At 39.7% G+C, this 15,294-nt stretch overlaps 1 pseudogene; it reads left to right on the plus strand.

Moving 5' to 3' along the window:
* The window catches only part of LOC114026570, an 89,491-nt pseudogene that overhangs the window by 9,131 nt on the left and 65,066 nt on the right, over nucleotides 1-15,294 (plus strand).

The following is a 15,294-nucleotide window of genomic DNA, read 5'->3' on the forward strand; positions in this document are numbered from 1 at the left end:
TATATATACACACACACACATATTGAGAGGTTATGTTCATTTTTTTCTGATAAGGGTGAACAGTTCAAAAAAATTTGAGATCATGGGCCTAGACTACTGATTACTGGTTGAGGTATTCACATTTTTAAAAAAATAAAGAAAAATTACCACAATGAATAGGGCTAAATTGTTCACTGTCTCTCAGATGGGGCTAGTCCTAAGCAATAATAATAATTTGTCATGTTTACATGGTTCTTTATAATTATAGAGCACTTTATCATAAATTATCTGATATGAGTCCTACAAAAACACTGCCAAGTAGGCATTTCAAGTATTATCTCCATTTTTTTTTCATGGAATCACTGAATTGCAGAGTACAGTTTATCTAGTTCAACCCTTACCCAAAGCATGAATCCCATCGGAGACATCCCTGACACATGGACATCCATTCTGCACCTGAAGCACTCCAGTCACAGGAAACTCATTCCTTTTTCAAGGCAACTCATTCCATTTAAGGTAGTTCCAAAAGTTGTTTATAGTAACCGAAATCTGCCTTCCTGAAGTTTCTACACATTGTCCCAAATTCTTCTGTCTCAGGCCCAACAGGACAACAACAACTCGAAACCTACTCACCAGTAAGGTACATGGTGGGTTTGTTATCCCTGTTTTACAGAAAAGCATATGGAAACCCTAAGAGGTTAAATGACTTGCCCAGGAACACATAGCAAATAGCTGTTTGAGGTAGGATTCCAACCGTGGTCTCCTGACTCCAAGTCTAACATTCTAGCCACCAGGCTACACATGGTGCAGTGTAGAATTTGAAGTCACAGGATCAGAGTTCAAAACTTGGCTATGCTACTTCCTACCTGAATGATCTTAGGAAAGTCACCTAAGCACTTGCTCTACCTTCTAGGCCTAGAGCCATAATCCTCTAATGCCCTTCCCATTCCTCTCCTTTTTTACATAAGACCACCTTTTAAATATTTAAGAAAAAACTATTTGTCTGCCTTAAGTCTTCTTTAGTCTAAATATCTCTAGATCCTTCAAGTGAACCTTTCCTGGTTTTTTAACTTATCCTAGTTCCACAGGATTCAAAGCTATAAAAGGTTTGCACATAATATTTTCTAATATCTTTATGAATAGGTTTTGCCTTCTAGGTCAAAAGGTTTCCACACCAACTAGATTGTAAATTATTAGAAGCTGAGAAACCCTCTCATATACTCCTTTTGTCTTCCCCTCCCTGTGCCTGGCAGCCTTCTGGGTATGTAGCAGGAATTCCACAAACATTCACCATACTCCTTCCCACTGAACTGGAAAATGCACAGCTTTCTAAATCAGGAATGATCTATTCCACTTCTTTTAAGCCCTCCTAATGCCTCATATTCTGATGTTAACCTTATTTAACCTTATCTAAAATTACTTTGAAATGCAGTCCAATGGATCAACTAAATTATCTCAATCTACTGGAAACTTCGATTTATGAAAAAAAATTGCTTAAGACATATAAGGGAGTAGGAGGAAGAGTGTGAGATTTGGAGTCAGAGGAGTTGGGTTAAATTCTGTCCTATCTACTTACCGCTTCTGCGACCTTGACCAAGTCTTTTTACTTCTCTCGAACTCAGTTTCATCATTTGCAAAATGATGAGAGTGGGACTGGTTCCTCTCTTAGCTCCTTTACAACTCTAAATTCCTATGATCTGTACTGTATAATCTTTTTTTATGCATATTCTTGGTGTAATAAGATTTGACCTGTATTTTATTTTCATTCATTCACATTATTTTCTCTCATAGTTAAATATTTGACCTATTAAAATAATTCGGAGTAGTGGTGTTGCAAAATACTTTCTGACTAAAAGCAAGGTTGACTTAAGACATTAGCTGTTGTAATTCTAAAATATGAAGGCTGGGTCCCCCCGTAAGAAGTTTTTTGGGATCAAGAGCAGCAAAGTTAGACTAAGCCTAGTCTTTGAGTTCTGTTTCTCTGGAATTATATGGCCTCCTCAATCACAATCTCTTTCCCACATTCCTTTACTTCCCATTACCTATATTTTTGTGCGTAGAGATGACAATATCTGACATTTTATATATTACTTTAACATTAATAGAACACTCTACATACATTATCTCATTTCATACAATTACCCTTTGAGGAATATACCATAAGTATGATTACTTCACTTTCCAGATGAGCAAACTGAGGCTTGGATAGTCTGACTGACTTGTCCATGCTTTACAACAAGGAAATGGCAGTGAAGCGACAACCCAAATTCAGACCTTCTGACTCCAGGTCTGGTGGTTTTTCCAGTATACCATACCATCTTTTGATACTGTCTTACAGTATTCTCTCTTACTTCACTGTAGTTAGACTTGTTTTCCCAAGTAGATTTGGAAAATTTGTCTTCAGCCACTCCATTCTCTTGCACTACTCTCAAGCTACCTATGGCCTCCAATTGCAACAGCTCCCTTTTCTCCTACCTTCCTATTCTATCCTATCCCATCCCCGTCAATATCTAGCTAGTAAATGTCCAGTTCTTATTGTTCTCTGAAGGATAAGCTTTTTTTTTCTTTTTTTAAGGTAATGGCAAGCTGATCTTAATCTACTCTCACATATTAAATAGAGACCATGGATTGACATGTTACTCACCTTGGGTAACATATGTGCATTTTAACAGAGGGCCTTTTAGAAACCTCCTTCAGGGTAGGGATGGTTTGTCATATTGTTCTCATATCCCCAAAACATAGTAGAGTATTTTATACACAGTAGACACTCAGTTAATTTTGAACTGAAGTACTAGGACTTAAAGGAAGTTGCGAAAGCCAGAAGGTGCAGATGAGGTGGGAAAACATTGCAGGGATGGGGCCTACCAGTAAAAATGTCTGGAACTGAGAGAGTGTGTGTCTTGTTTATGGAATAGCCAGGAGGCCAATGTTGCTCTATGGAAGAGTACCTGGTGGAAAGTAAGGTGTAAGAAGATTGGGGTGTGTGTGTGTGTGTGTGTGTGTGTGTGTGTGTGTGTGTGTGTGTGTAGGTTATGACGTGAGCTTTAGGAAAGTCATTTTGTCAGCTGAATGGAGGATAGTTGAGTGGGAAGGGCATGAGCAGGTTGCTATACCTTTCTGAGCCGTAGGAAATTAACTAATTCAATTCAAGAAATCTTTTAAGTGATTTGGAATAAGTGTTCATACCCATGAAGTCACAACTCCTTATGTTGTATCCCTTTTACATACATATTATATATAGCAATTTTTAAAAATAGAAATTTCAGGTATACACACACACACACACACACACATACACACATACACACACACATACATACCTGGATTACTTTAGTAGTTCTTTCAGATATGATACAGGGGAAAGAAGATTGGCTGTGAAGTCAAAAGGCTTGGGTTCAAATTCTATCTTACTACCTGTGAGTTCTTGGGCAAGTCTCTTAACCTCCTTTGGATTCATTTTAATCATCTGTCATTGAGGGAGTTGGGATAGGTAGCTTCTGGGATCCCTTCCATCTACAAATATATGATCCATGAACTATCTGAAACATTGGATGCATTATTATTAAAATACTCCATTCCCAACTATTGCACTCACTCACAGAGTTGAATATGTACTGTAGAAATTTCTTTGTTTCTGGCGAAAGTCATCTTTTGAATTTTAGATCAACAGAAGCTATCATTACAAGACAAATGAATAAATTGCCTTGTAATTCAGAGACAAATCACTATTACTCTTTCATTTCTAATAGAGCTGGTATCTTATATTCATTTTCATCCAATACAATTACTGGGCAAAATGCTGGGAGACAGATGGTGGCATTCAGGGGAGGTGGGCACAGTGTACACCAAATAATCTCTCCCTGTTCCCTAAAATAAGTGTTGTTTTCATTGTGTTCCCTGTGACAATCTTATGTCTGTATTCTGCTATAAGATGGCTAAGTGCCACTCTACAGGGGCTTAATTTTGATATAGAAATTCTATGATTTACAAGGTGGAATGTGGCTGGGATTGGATACAGAGAACACTTGTACCTTGTGACCCTCAATCTTCCTCTGTGCCCTCCTAGGCCTGATCTTTCCCTTTTTTTGTAGACGATATACACTGATTCCACATACATATGGTAGATTGTAAGATAAATTGGTCTCTCTTATGATTCTTGCAAGCATCACCAAGAGAGTTTTGATAACTTTCATCAGAGTGCCTGGAAGGAATTTCAGGTTGTTTGTACACATTTGTTTGTGTGTTGTTCCTTCCATTAGATTGTAAGCTCCTTGAGAGCAGGGACTTGTCTTTTGCTTTTCTTTGTATCCTCAGTACTTAGCACAGCACCTGCCACACAGTTGTTCTTGTTTGTCCTTTCTTGAAGAGGACCCTGATACCAGGGAGATGTTGCCATGACATGCAAGAGAATTGGGTTATGGAAATTGTATCAGTATCCCTTTCAACACAGGGAATAGTCACAATGCTATAGTGGAAAAAGTGCTGGATTTGGAATCAGAAGAAACATGGGTTCAAATCCTACCTTGAGAGGGCTGTGCAAGGTCACCAGCCTCCCTTTCTCCTCTGGAGCCATCTTACCACCACCATACAGTAGGTGCTTAATAAATGCTTGTTGACTGATTGACTAACTGGTCATATAGCCAGTTAATGTTAAGAGGTAGAATTTGAATAGAGATCTTGACTTTAAACCTACCACTCTATCCACTGAACCACACTACCTTTTTATTATATTATATTGTCTGAAGGTAGTCTATATTTTCTCTTAAAATTGGATAATAGCTATGTAAGTCCACAAATTGTGTTTCTTTAAGACATACATATGTGTGTCTATCTGTCTGTCTATCTATCTATCTATCTATCTATCTATCTATCTATCTATCTATGTCTTTCCAAAGGAATTTCATTTTATGTATGTGGCTAGTATTAGAAAATAATCTAACTCTGATCAGTAGAATATATGCTATGCTGAATATCTAATAAATGAGCGTTCCTTAATTCAGTATGTACCTGAAAGCTATAAAATTTATTTTCAAAAATAAGAATATTCAGTATATATCAGTTGCATAGTTGATATAGAGTCTGGTAACACACCAGTCCCAGACTTTCCTAGCCAGGACCTCTGAATAAATTTTGATTAATTATGTTTGACAGCAACAGCAACATCAGCAACAGCAATATCATATATATAGTGCTTTAAGGTTTGTAAAGCACTTTTGCAGATACCCTTTTTATCCTCCCAACAACCCTGGGACGTAGATGCTATTATTATTCCTGTTTTATTGAGGCAGATAGAGATTAAATGACTTGTAAAGGGACATAACAGCAAGTAGGTACTGAAGCTGGATTTGAACTCAGTTTTTCTGGAATCTCTAGGGTCATCATTTTCATGAACTCTACTGTAATCAAATTGGTTTTCTTTTTCCTTCTAGTCCAGTGTGTGTTAATTTACCTTTATACTTTCTGTAGTCATAATCTATCCTTAATCAATGATTGTTACTCTACAAATCTTCCCTCTTGAGAATAGTACCCACGTTTTCTCTCAGAGAGACTTTAATTGTCCTTAAGGGACCAAAAGTTCCTATTTTGGGCAACGAATGGGACAGTAGAAGGAACAGAGAATGAGAAGACTCCCAATCTAATTCTGATTTTACCTTAGACTTAGTATTCAACTTTTCCTCTCAGACTTCCTATGAATAGCTGATATTTATATAGTACTTTAATGTTTGCAAAGTACTCGGTATATATTTTCTCATGTGATTCTACAAAAGAAATACAGATATTATTCTCATTTTACAGATGAGGAAACAAAGTATCAGGAATCAAAGTATGATTGACTTGTCAATGGTCATACAGTTAGTCAATTTGACCAAGGTAGGATTTGAATCCACATTTCTTCTGACTCCAAATCCAGCACTCTTTCCACTATAGCATTGTGACTATTCCCTGTTTGAAAGGGATACTGATACAAATTTCCATAATATCTATAAAACATGTTTTGTCAGAAAGAATGTATGTTAGATAACTTGAAGGAAGGAAAGCCAGGCATGTGATCCCTAATGATCCTGCCCTATATAGTTCCAAGGACCATGAAAGGGGCTGAAGCAGGCAATGTGGCATGCTTAGAGCTTGCTCAGGCATAAATGACATGGTCATGTACATCATCCCAGACCATTGTCAGTAGTCTTGACTTTTGTCCTGCCACTGGACTTTGATGACTGAAAGAAAGAATGAGGCTGATGACTGCCGAACTCTGCCTCACTTAAATCAATTCACTCACAAGTCAAGAAATCCCTCCTCACACTCTATTTTACCACAGCATCATAAAGACATTGGTCCTCTTCAAAAACATAGGTTAAACAACAACAATTTTGTGTAAACTGGTGTGGTGGATGTTTTCTAGGAGGTCTACCAGCTAAGCCTTATTACAACAGTTAACAGCCTTGCTGGCTCTCTTTGGCTTCTGCACAAGTATGACCCAGGAATTCAGTAAAATAGAAAGAGGAATGTTTATTGCAGTTCATTATTCATTACATCCCTTAGGAGAAGAGAATGTGTGCTCTTAGTTTGCTCTCTCATAAACACAATCCCCATTGTCTTACTCATGCTTTCACAATCACCCAATGTACCATAACATTCAACAAGATGATTGGTACAAATATAGGACTAGATAGATAAGTATATACATACATGTATATACATATGTATATATATATGCATATAAGTGAATGTACATATGTCTGCATATATGTGAATGAATATTATATACACATATGTATTCATTCTACCTCTCATTTCTAATTGACTATAATATTTCCAAAACTTAGATACATATGTCTGTAAATTTCACTAATTGTTTGGGACTGCTGAACCCTATCTAACCTTTTCCCATTGGCCTAACTTCAGCATTGTTCCCATGTGTCTTCCCCTCCATTCCTTCCCCTTCTTTTTTACTCCCATTGCATTGGCCTTTAAATCCAGAGGGACTTAGTTTGATGATTTCTATTGAGCTCAGATTATCCTCTTTCCCTCCTCTGACACACTGCCAATTCCCACACCTTTTCCCCTTCTTAATTCCAATATCAACCTAGAAACAACTATCTGAAAGACAATTGTTCTCATAGCAATATTATAGTGGGCTTAGACTATTTTAATGCTTGTACTCTCATCAGGCTTATGTTCAGTAGGCAGTACCAACAAATACATCAACCACAAGGTAGTGGAAAGAGTGATGGATTTGGAATCAGAGGACCTGTATTCAAATCCTAGGGCTGCCACATACTCTCTATGTGACCTTGGGATAGGCCAGGACCTATTTTTTAACTTATAAGATATTGGGGTTGAACTGAATGACCTCTAAGGTCTCTTTTAGCTTTAGATCTTGGTCAGTAGAGATTATTTTAGTTGTGTACTGACTGCTGATGCCATGATATAATTGTTTCTCATGAGGGAAACACTTGTATGTGTTTAGTAGCTACGAGTTGTCCATAGCTGAAGGTTATTCCAGTGAATAAGGAGGACAGGAATAATACCACAATGAAGACAAAATTTCACTTATCTCACCAATAAGGACAGATTGCATATAAACTCTGCTCAAGCTCAGACTTCCTTAGAACTCTATGCTTTATCTTAGAGTCTGTTTTCTGCTTCTCTTTTAGCTTTCATTTGATGCTGCCCCAGTAACCAAGTGCTCTGGTCCCCAGACCCATTTCCTGCGTTGGGCCTGCATTTGTTTTATACTGCATTCTACTTTTCTGGCAACTGACCCTCCTCCTCCTCCTCTTGCCTCTTGCTTCTCATAATCCAACATGAAGGGGTAGCAGTGGCATAGGGAGCTCTTTAGCTGATGGGGTTTGGACAAGTGCATAGCTGACTGAGCTCAAAGCTCTCATGTGTCCATCCATCTGGCTCTTCTTTGTCTAGTTTGACTCCTTGTCTATTGACTGATTGCCAACCCTTGCAGCATGAAACCCAGACATTGTATCCTGCCAGCGCCACTCTTGAACTTTGTTGTAAATCTCTGGCTTTGATCCTCCTCTTTCTGTACTTTACTCCCACCCATACAACTCACTGATCTTTCTGCCTGGTTCCTAGTATTGACTTGGCCCACATTCTTGACTTTTATTTGTATTTAAACTTCTCTGATTCTTTCTTCCTCACTCTCCAAGGATGAGTAGTTCACTCAGAGCCATGTCCTTGAGGATCCTGTCTGGCCATAATTCTCACCAGACCTCAGCACAATCTGGTTATACTCTCATTATGTCCCCCTAGCTAGAGGGGAACTGACAGCCATTATGAGCACTCTCCATCAGCTAAGATTAAGGCTGAAAATCCTGGGGGAGGCCCATAACAGTTTGGAGAAAACAGTGTTCACACAGCTGTGTGCAGTGGTTCATTGTCTCCCAGGTCCTAAGTATTGTCAAGATATTCTCTTCACGCGTATAATTCAGGATTTAAGTATGGTTGGAAGCCAGCACCTACTTGGGTGGTTAGGACAAGGAGGAGTATGAAGTATACAGAGAACAGACTGTGGGTGGACTTCCATTAGGCTTGGAGTGATTTGTGTTGTGAGTTAGGGAGAGGGCAATTAATTAATTAATGACTTATGTACAAAGTAAAGGAGTTGTGAGTGAGTGTGTGTTGGGGGAGGGCAGGTTGTATCTATTCTCTGGTAATTTTAGGGTGTGTTTTAGGCCTTCTGGTGCAGATTCTCATGGGATTTGAGGTATCCCCTAGAGCAAGGATTCAGCCTTTTTGCATCATGGATTCTTGTGGCAGTCTGGCAAAGCTTATGTACTCCTCAAAATAATATTTTTAAAAGCACAAAATACATAGGATTACAAAGGAAACCAATTCTATTAAGATACAGTTATCAAATTATTAAAAATCAAGCTTAGAGATTCTGGGTTTAAAAGCCCTGTCCTGGCGTAAACTCCCATGATGGGATTTTATCAACACACTGTCTTACAGACTAAGGAGTAATTCATTAATGATCATGGACAGCTGTGCAAATGCTGCCTCTTCTTTGCTCTGATGTCTGCTTCTCCCAGGGATCTCAACTTTAAAAGCAGCTATCAGAATGGCAGGCCCAGAATACTACACTGTAACCCCACTGAAATTGCAGCACGTAGGGCAACCCTGCAGAAAAGAATATCTGACTAAAGCTGGCTAGATGTCTGCATGGAGGAAAGAGAGCAACTTGGTGACTGTGCCAAGAAAATATCTGTCCAAGACCCAGGTAATCTGAAGTTTATTGCCCAAATGAAGCTGTTGTTTGACTTCCCTGAGCCTTGGGATTCTATTCTGAGTATGCTCAGATATCTTTCTAATATCCCAATGGTGATCACAGGGTCACACCATAACCTGAAAAGTGGTCATTCCCTGGCAACAAAACTTTAAATGATTTCTCCAGGAGTGATGGGAGATTTCTGATGACCAATTTTATGCCTGAATCACAAACCAATGGATCTGTTGGCAAAGGAGGGTATCCAACTGAACCAACCACCTCTAATCAATTAATAGAAGATATGAAGATATTGAAGATCTGATCTAGGATGAGCTATTGAGACTTAAAGTGGCAGATATCTGCCTGCTCCACCCCCCCTCCCAACTCCAGTCTTATAGATAGCATACATAAATCAAGATCTACTTCACGATCTAGCCAGGGCTAGAAGTCTATACCCTTTACCCCTAACTACTCCACACCCCCACCCCACCCCTCACAATGTGCCACTCTCAAAGAACCAAAGTATCTCTTGGGGAGTCAGCCAAAATTAACACCAACTGGATGTACCTGTTTATATTGTGGTTTGTCCAGCCAAGGACCCATAGGGTCAGAGAAATATCAAGGTACTATAGTGATGAGGCCATTTAGAAGCAAATTCTTTACCCTCCTTCCACACACAAAAAAGATAGCCCACTTGTACCTGTCCCTTCAACCTGGAATTACTAAGGTTGGGTGCTCAGGATCTGAGCCCTGGCAGACTTGGGGAACTCTCATGCATAAAACTGGCCTAGAGGAAGATGGTAGCTCTTCATCCTAAATGAATCAAGTGGTTTGAAGAACAATTGATTGCCAGCTTTTGTGATCTGGACAAGTGACTCCAGAAGTTAAGGCTTCATGGGTAACATTGGGGGAACACCAGGAGTATCTTATTGCTAGATGCCATGTGACTGGTGCCTGGGGGTTGAGTGAGTGGCTCAGAAATAAATGTGTATTTCTTGGGGGGCACAGGGACCATTAGGTTCTGTTCTTTCTATTGCCAAAAGAAGTACATGGAAAGTAGATGAAGGGATGTATGCCTGGTTATCTCTCTAGAAGCAGAGAACACACTGTCACCCCACAATTGGTATAATAGTATATCTTCAGTGCCAACAATGCAGAGATGCTACCTCTCCAACCACAAACCCAAGGATCCTGTGGTTAATTTGGCCCTATGTGACGCCATCCACTCACATCATCCTCATTATCTGATTAGGTCCAAATCCTAGAGCAGAGACCATGCCCTAGAAAGACCTAACCCTTTAATAAGAGCATTTATATAGTGCTTTAACATATGTTATCTCATTTGTATACTGTCATTGTACATATGGCATCTCATTTGATAAGAACTTTGGAACATCTTGGGGCCCCTTTACCCTGATGTGCGTGTTTCCTGTAACTCTCTGTGCCCAGGTAACTTCAGTCATTTCCCCACCAGTTGCCCTGGGAAGCTACTTCTCTCCACCATTTACTTTCCAGTTCTGTAACTATAATCAAATTGGAAAGGATGAGTCAATCAACTATCCTTGGTGCCAATCACTGTCTCTGTGACTTCCAGTTCAGAGAATCCTTCCTGGGCCACCATTTGCTTTTAGATATTGTCTCCCCAAGTTAGAATGTAATTTCTTTGAGGGCAGTGCCTGCCTTTGTATCCCCAGGGCTTAGCTCAGTGCTTTGCACATAGTAAATGCTTAATTTTTTTAAAATTATATTTTCCTTCAGGAAAAAAAAAAGTGATCCAGGAAAGCTTGTAGAACCGCTGTGAAAAACAAAAGGCGTTTGTTTATCCATCCGTCTAATTCTCTGTACAGTTTATGTATCGAGAGTAAGGAGTTAGTGTTCTTCCATGGTTGGTCTCAATAGGTTTATGACCTATCCCTTTCCCTTCTTGCTGACTTCTTGAGCATCAGATGGTTATGTTGACTAAATTAGATCTTCAGTAGGCCTACTAATACAACCTCATTCAGATTCCAGAGGGGAATGAATGAAAAGCAACTTTTAGCAGTCATTTGGAAAATGAAATATCCCTTTGGTTTTTCCACTCTTTTAGGACCTGTTAGATTTGGGATGAGGGAGATAAGTAGTTCTTTACTTCATCACTGCCCTGGCACCAAAAGGCTGTTCTTTAATATCTGAACAATAGTAGTGACAGCTGACATTCATGTAAACCTTAAAGCATCCTGTGTATCTTATCTCATTTCAGCCTCACAGCAACCCCACTGTGCTATAGTCACAGTTACCAGGAGAGGTTCCATGACTTGTTCAGAGTCTTACAAGTTATCTGATGTCAGACACTGGATATTCCCTATTAAACTGCTTCTCAGAGTGGTCTGCTTATAAGTCTGAGAAATACAAGTTCGAGTGGGAATTCCAGAATTCCTGGGCTGGACGTTATGGCTTTTGGAGAGTAGGAAGCCCCAAAAGGTCAAGGCAATGCTACGCTGGGGGTAGCCATCACAGCAAAGAACCTCCAATGTCTACTGCTCGTCTTTTATTGCCTGTGTTTCCCAAGTTTGCTGCAGCCTCATAAATCTTCTCAAGCACCCAAAGACTTTGTTGGACCTTTGCCTTTGAACAGGCTTTTTAGGGAATTAAAAAGATTGTTATCCAGCTCCTGCAGGTAATATAACCAGACCTGTGAAATTCTTTTGTCATGGAAATAGATGCCTCTCACTTGACAGTAGGGCCTGAGCTGGCCCACTCCCAAGGATCTGTGTATATTTCATTGAAGCTGTCTATAGCAAAACAAGGCAAAACTCAACAAAAAAAAGTAAGAAACTACCTCACCCCTAAACCAATTATTATTAAGGGAAAAACATTTTTATTGAAGGCCATATTTAAGGCTTGGTACTATAGCACTTGGGGGTGGGGGTGAGGAGTGGATCCAGCATCAAATGGCAGTCAGATAAGAAAAATCCAGAGCTTCTCCAATACCCTTGAAAACTCAACCACTGACAGGTCAAATGAGTACTTTTCTTCAACTGGTTTAATTCTCCATGGTGTACATTTGATAGGTGGTACAGTGGTCAGAGTGTTGGACTTGGAGTCAGGAAGACCTTGTATTTGAATCCTATCTCAGACACTTACTAGCTAGGTGACCCTAGGCAAGTCACCTAACCTTTTTCTGCCTCAGTTTCTCCATATACGAAATGGAGATAATAATTGCATCTACTTCTTAGAGTTGTTGTAAGGATAAAATGAGTTAAAATTAATAAAGTCACAACATTGCATATGTTAACTGCTGCTGCTATAACAACAACAATAACATTTCAGGCTACTGCAATTAGTCAAGCTGATGCCATTGTCACAGAAGTCAGAATGTTCCATATTTACCCATCTGAATGATATCACACCAGGAACATTTTGTAGCTTTGTAATCTTGCTTAGATCTCATTGAATTGATCCAACAATGACAGGCATAGGATTTCTTCTTTCAAGCTTAGCAGCCTGCCATCTAATGAGGGACACCCCCCCATACACATACACATACACACACACACACACACACACACATATACGCACACACGGGCAAGGGTAGTTCTATCTGTGGTCAAGGATAGATGGCCTGCTGGGGATATTTGATGGGTGGAACTGAGGTTATAATATTATGGTGGCAAGACACAGAGGACTATTTTATAAGTTCTTAGAACTAGAAGGAAACTCTGAATGAATAAATGAATGGAAAAGCATTTATTAAGTACTTAGAAAGTTCTGATTACTGGCAAATACATAAGAAAAAAATAGTCTCTGCCCTCAAGGAGTGTATGTCCCTGTTGAGAGAAACAACACATTTTAGGGAATCATGGCTAGTGAGGCACATTTTTGGTTCAGAAAGTTATCGATATGATGAGTTAAGCCCATAGGGGCTCTATTCTTTACAGGATCAATGACAGAATTGATTTGGTTATGATAAGGGGGTTGGAGAGCATGCATACAGCCACAAGACTATTGGCAAGAAGATGACCGGAAAGTATAGCGAATTATGGCTGGAATTGGGGAAGAGGTTCAGAAGCCATTGAGTTGAAGTGCCTCATTTTATTGATGGAGGAAATTGACATCTGGGGAGAATAAGAAATTTGTCCAAGGCCACATGGGTAGGATGAGCTTCCCTGTGGTCTCGTTGTAGTGCTGGTGTCCTTGTTTTAAGGGTGATGCTAATGGTCTTGTTCCCTGCAGTGGAGTGTTTCAAGAGAAGGAAGCTGAAGGGAAAAGATCTGGGCTATTAGAACCCTCTGCAAGCCCAGGCATCAGAAACAATGGACTTTGTCACTGAGCTGCCACTCTTTCATCAATTCATCAATTCAATCCCCCAGTTCATTCCCTGCACCAGCTCCCCTCATAGCAACCAAAACAACCCTATCGTTCCTCAAGGAAAATCTTCTGCCTGAATGGCCCACTTTCATACCTCACATCCGATTGGACAGCTCGATGACATGTGGATGGAGACAGTACTGGAATTGGCAAGGAGAAAACCCCGATTTTAATATTGCCTCTGTCACTTACTAGCTCTGTGATCCTTGACGTGTTGATCTCTCTGAGCCTTAGTTTTCTTATCTGCAAAGTGTTGGATTTGGTGACCTCCAAGGTCCGGCTCTAAATCTATGATGTTATGAGGACCTTACTATGAAGCTCAGTTTTGGTCTGCCCTCTTCAGTGACCTCCAGGTTAAGGTTAATTTTTTCATTTCAAATTATCCTCAATCTGAAAGCCGGTCAAAAGTAGTCATTAGTGCACTTGAGCTATAATTCCACCTACCACTAGAATGATTAGTCAGCCCTTAGTCTGCTTGAAACAAAGTTCTTCTATTCCAGTTCAATCCATTCCTTCAGATGGAATATTCCTTCCTGTAAATCTATGGTTGTTACTTTTTGGTTCATTTCTATGCTTATCCCTTATACTGACATTCCAGGGATAGATAACTTATATGGTCAGCAGAGGACAGCACAAAATTACTTAGGAGAAATGCTTTTGGCAGTCAAAGAAGTCAGTAGATGAAACTTCAGAGGAGCCTTTTGCAAATAGGAAACAGATATGGCTATGAACATGGAACTTCTGCAATTGATAGACCTTCAAAGTAGCTGGCAGATTTCCTCTCCTGAAGGTGACCATTTCCTTTCTATTCAAGTTGTAACCCCAGTGGGTGCCCGCCAGAGCTCCCTCTCTCTCTCTCCATGGGCCATTAGTCTTTTCCACCAAACATATTGACCTAAAGCTACCTATACCTAGTAGACCAACTTCTACTATGTAATATTGGTTAAAGGGCAGGAAGAAGTCACAGTGAGGAAAATCCTTGATTCTAATAATCACAGAGAGTATACTACCTGGTGGGGTAGGAAGGTTATGGACCAGAGGAGGGAACCTGTAAGCTGGCTTACCACCTTATAAAGGAAGATTGGTGAAGGTCTTCTATCAATAGTATTACATTAAGCCAAGAAGCAAGGGCCCCAAAGTTATGGTATCTATCACCCTTTAAGTTCCATAAAATTTAACGATGATATGGGGAATTTTTCATCTGGAAGAGGTTTGGTTAAATCTACTTCCCTGTGGATTCCATGAGGGTCAGTGAAAATAATGGTGGCATAAGGAGCTCTCTATTTTCAGGGATTCTGCAGGGGCAGAGTTAGAAGCCATGGTTAGTCAGTGCACGGCAAAGGTTTAAAATTGCACAGATTGTCGTATGTAGCTCTCAAAAGTGCTAAGTTAAACTGACTCTTTGTCTTTTACTTGGTACCTAATCTGAGAGGCACCCTCTCTCTCACTAGCCTTTCTTTAGAACCTTGTTGAGGATTTTTGCCTTTGACACTGCTTCGATTTCTGCCACTGCTTCCTGCCTCTGGACCATTCAAATTCATTGACCTTTTCTGACTAAGTCCTCAAAATTTGATTGCAGTATTATGTTTCTGATCTTTATCTGCACCAGGACTTCTTCTCTACCCTTTATCATTATATAGGAAGATATGAACAATAATTTCAAAGGCTTAGAAAATAAAGATGGGTTTTAATATGTAAAATTGGAGGGATTATCTGCATAGACAAAATCCTGGATTGCTCAAAAT

Source organism: Vombatus ursinus, unplaced genomic scaffold (assembly GCF_900497805.2).
Source record: "Vombatus ursinus unplaced genomic scaffold, bare-nosed wombat genome assembly UNPS02014841.1, whole genome shotgun sequence".
In the NCBI taxonomy this organism is placed as follows: Eukaryota; Metazoa; Chordata; class Mammalia; order Diprotodontia; family Vombatidae; genus Vombatus; species Vombatus ursinus.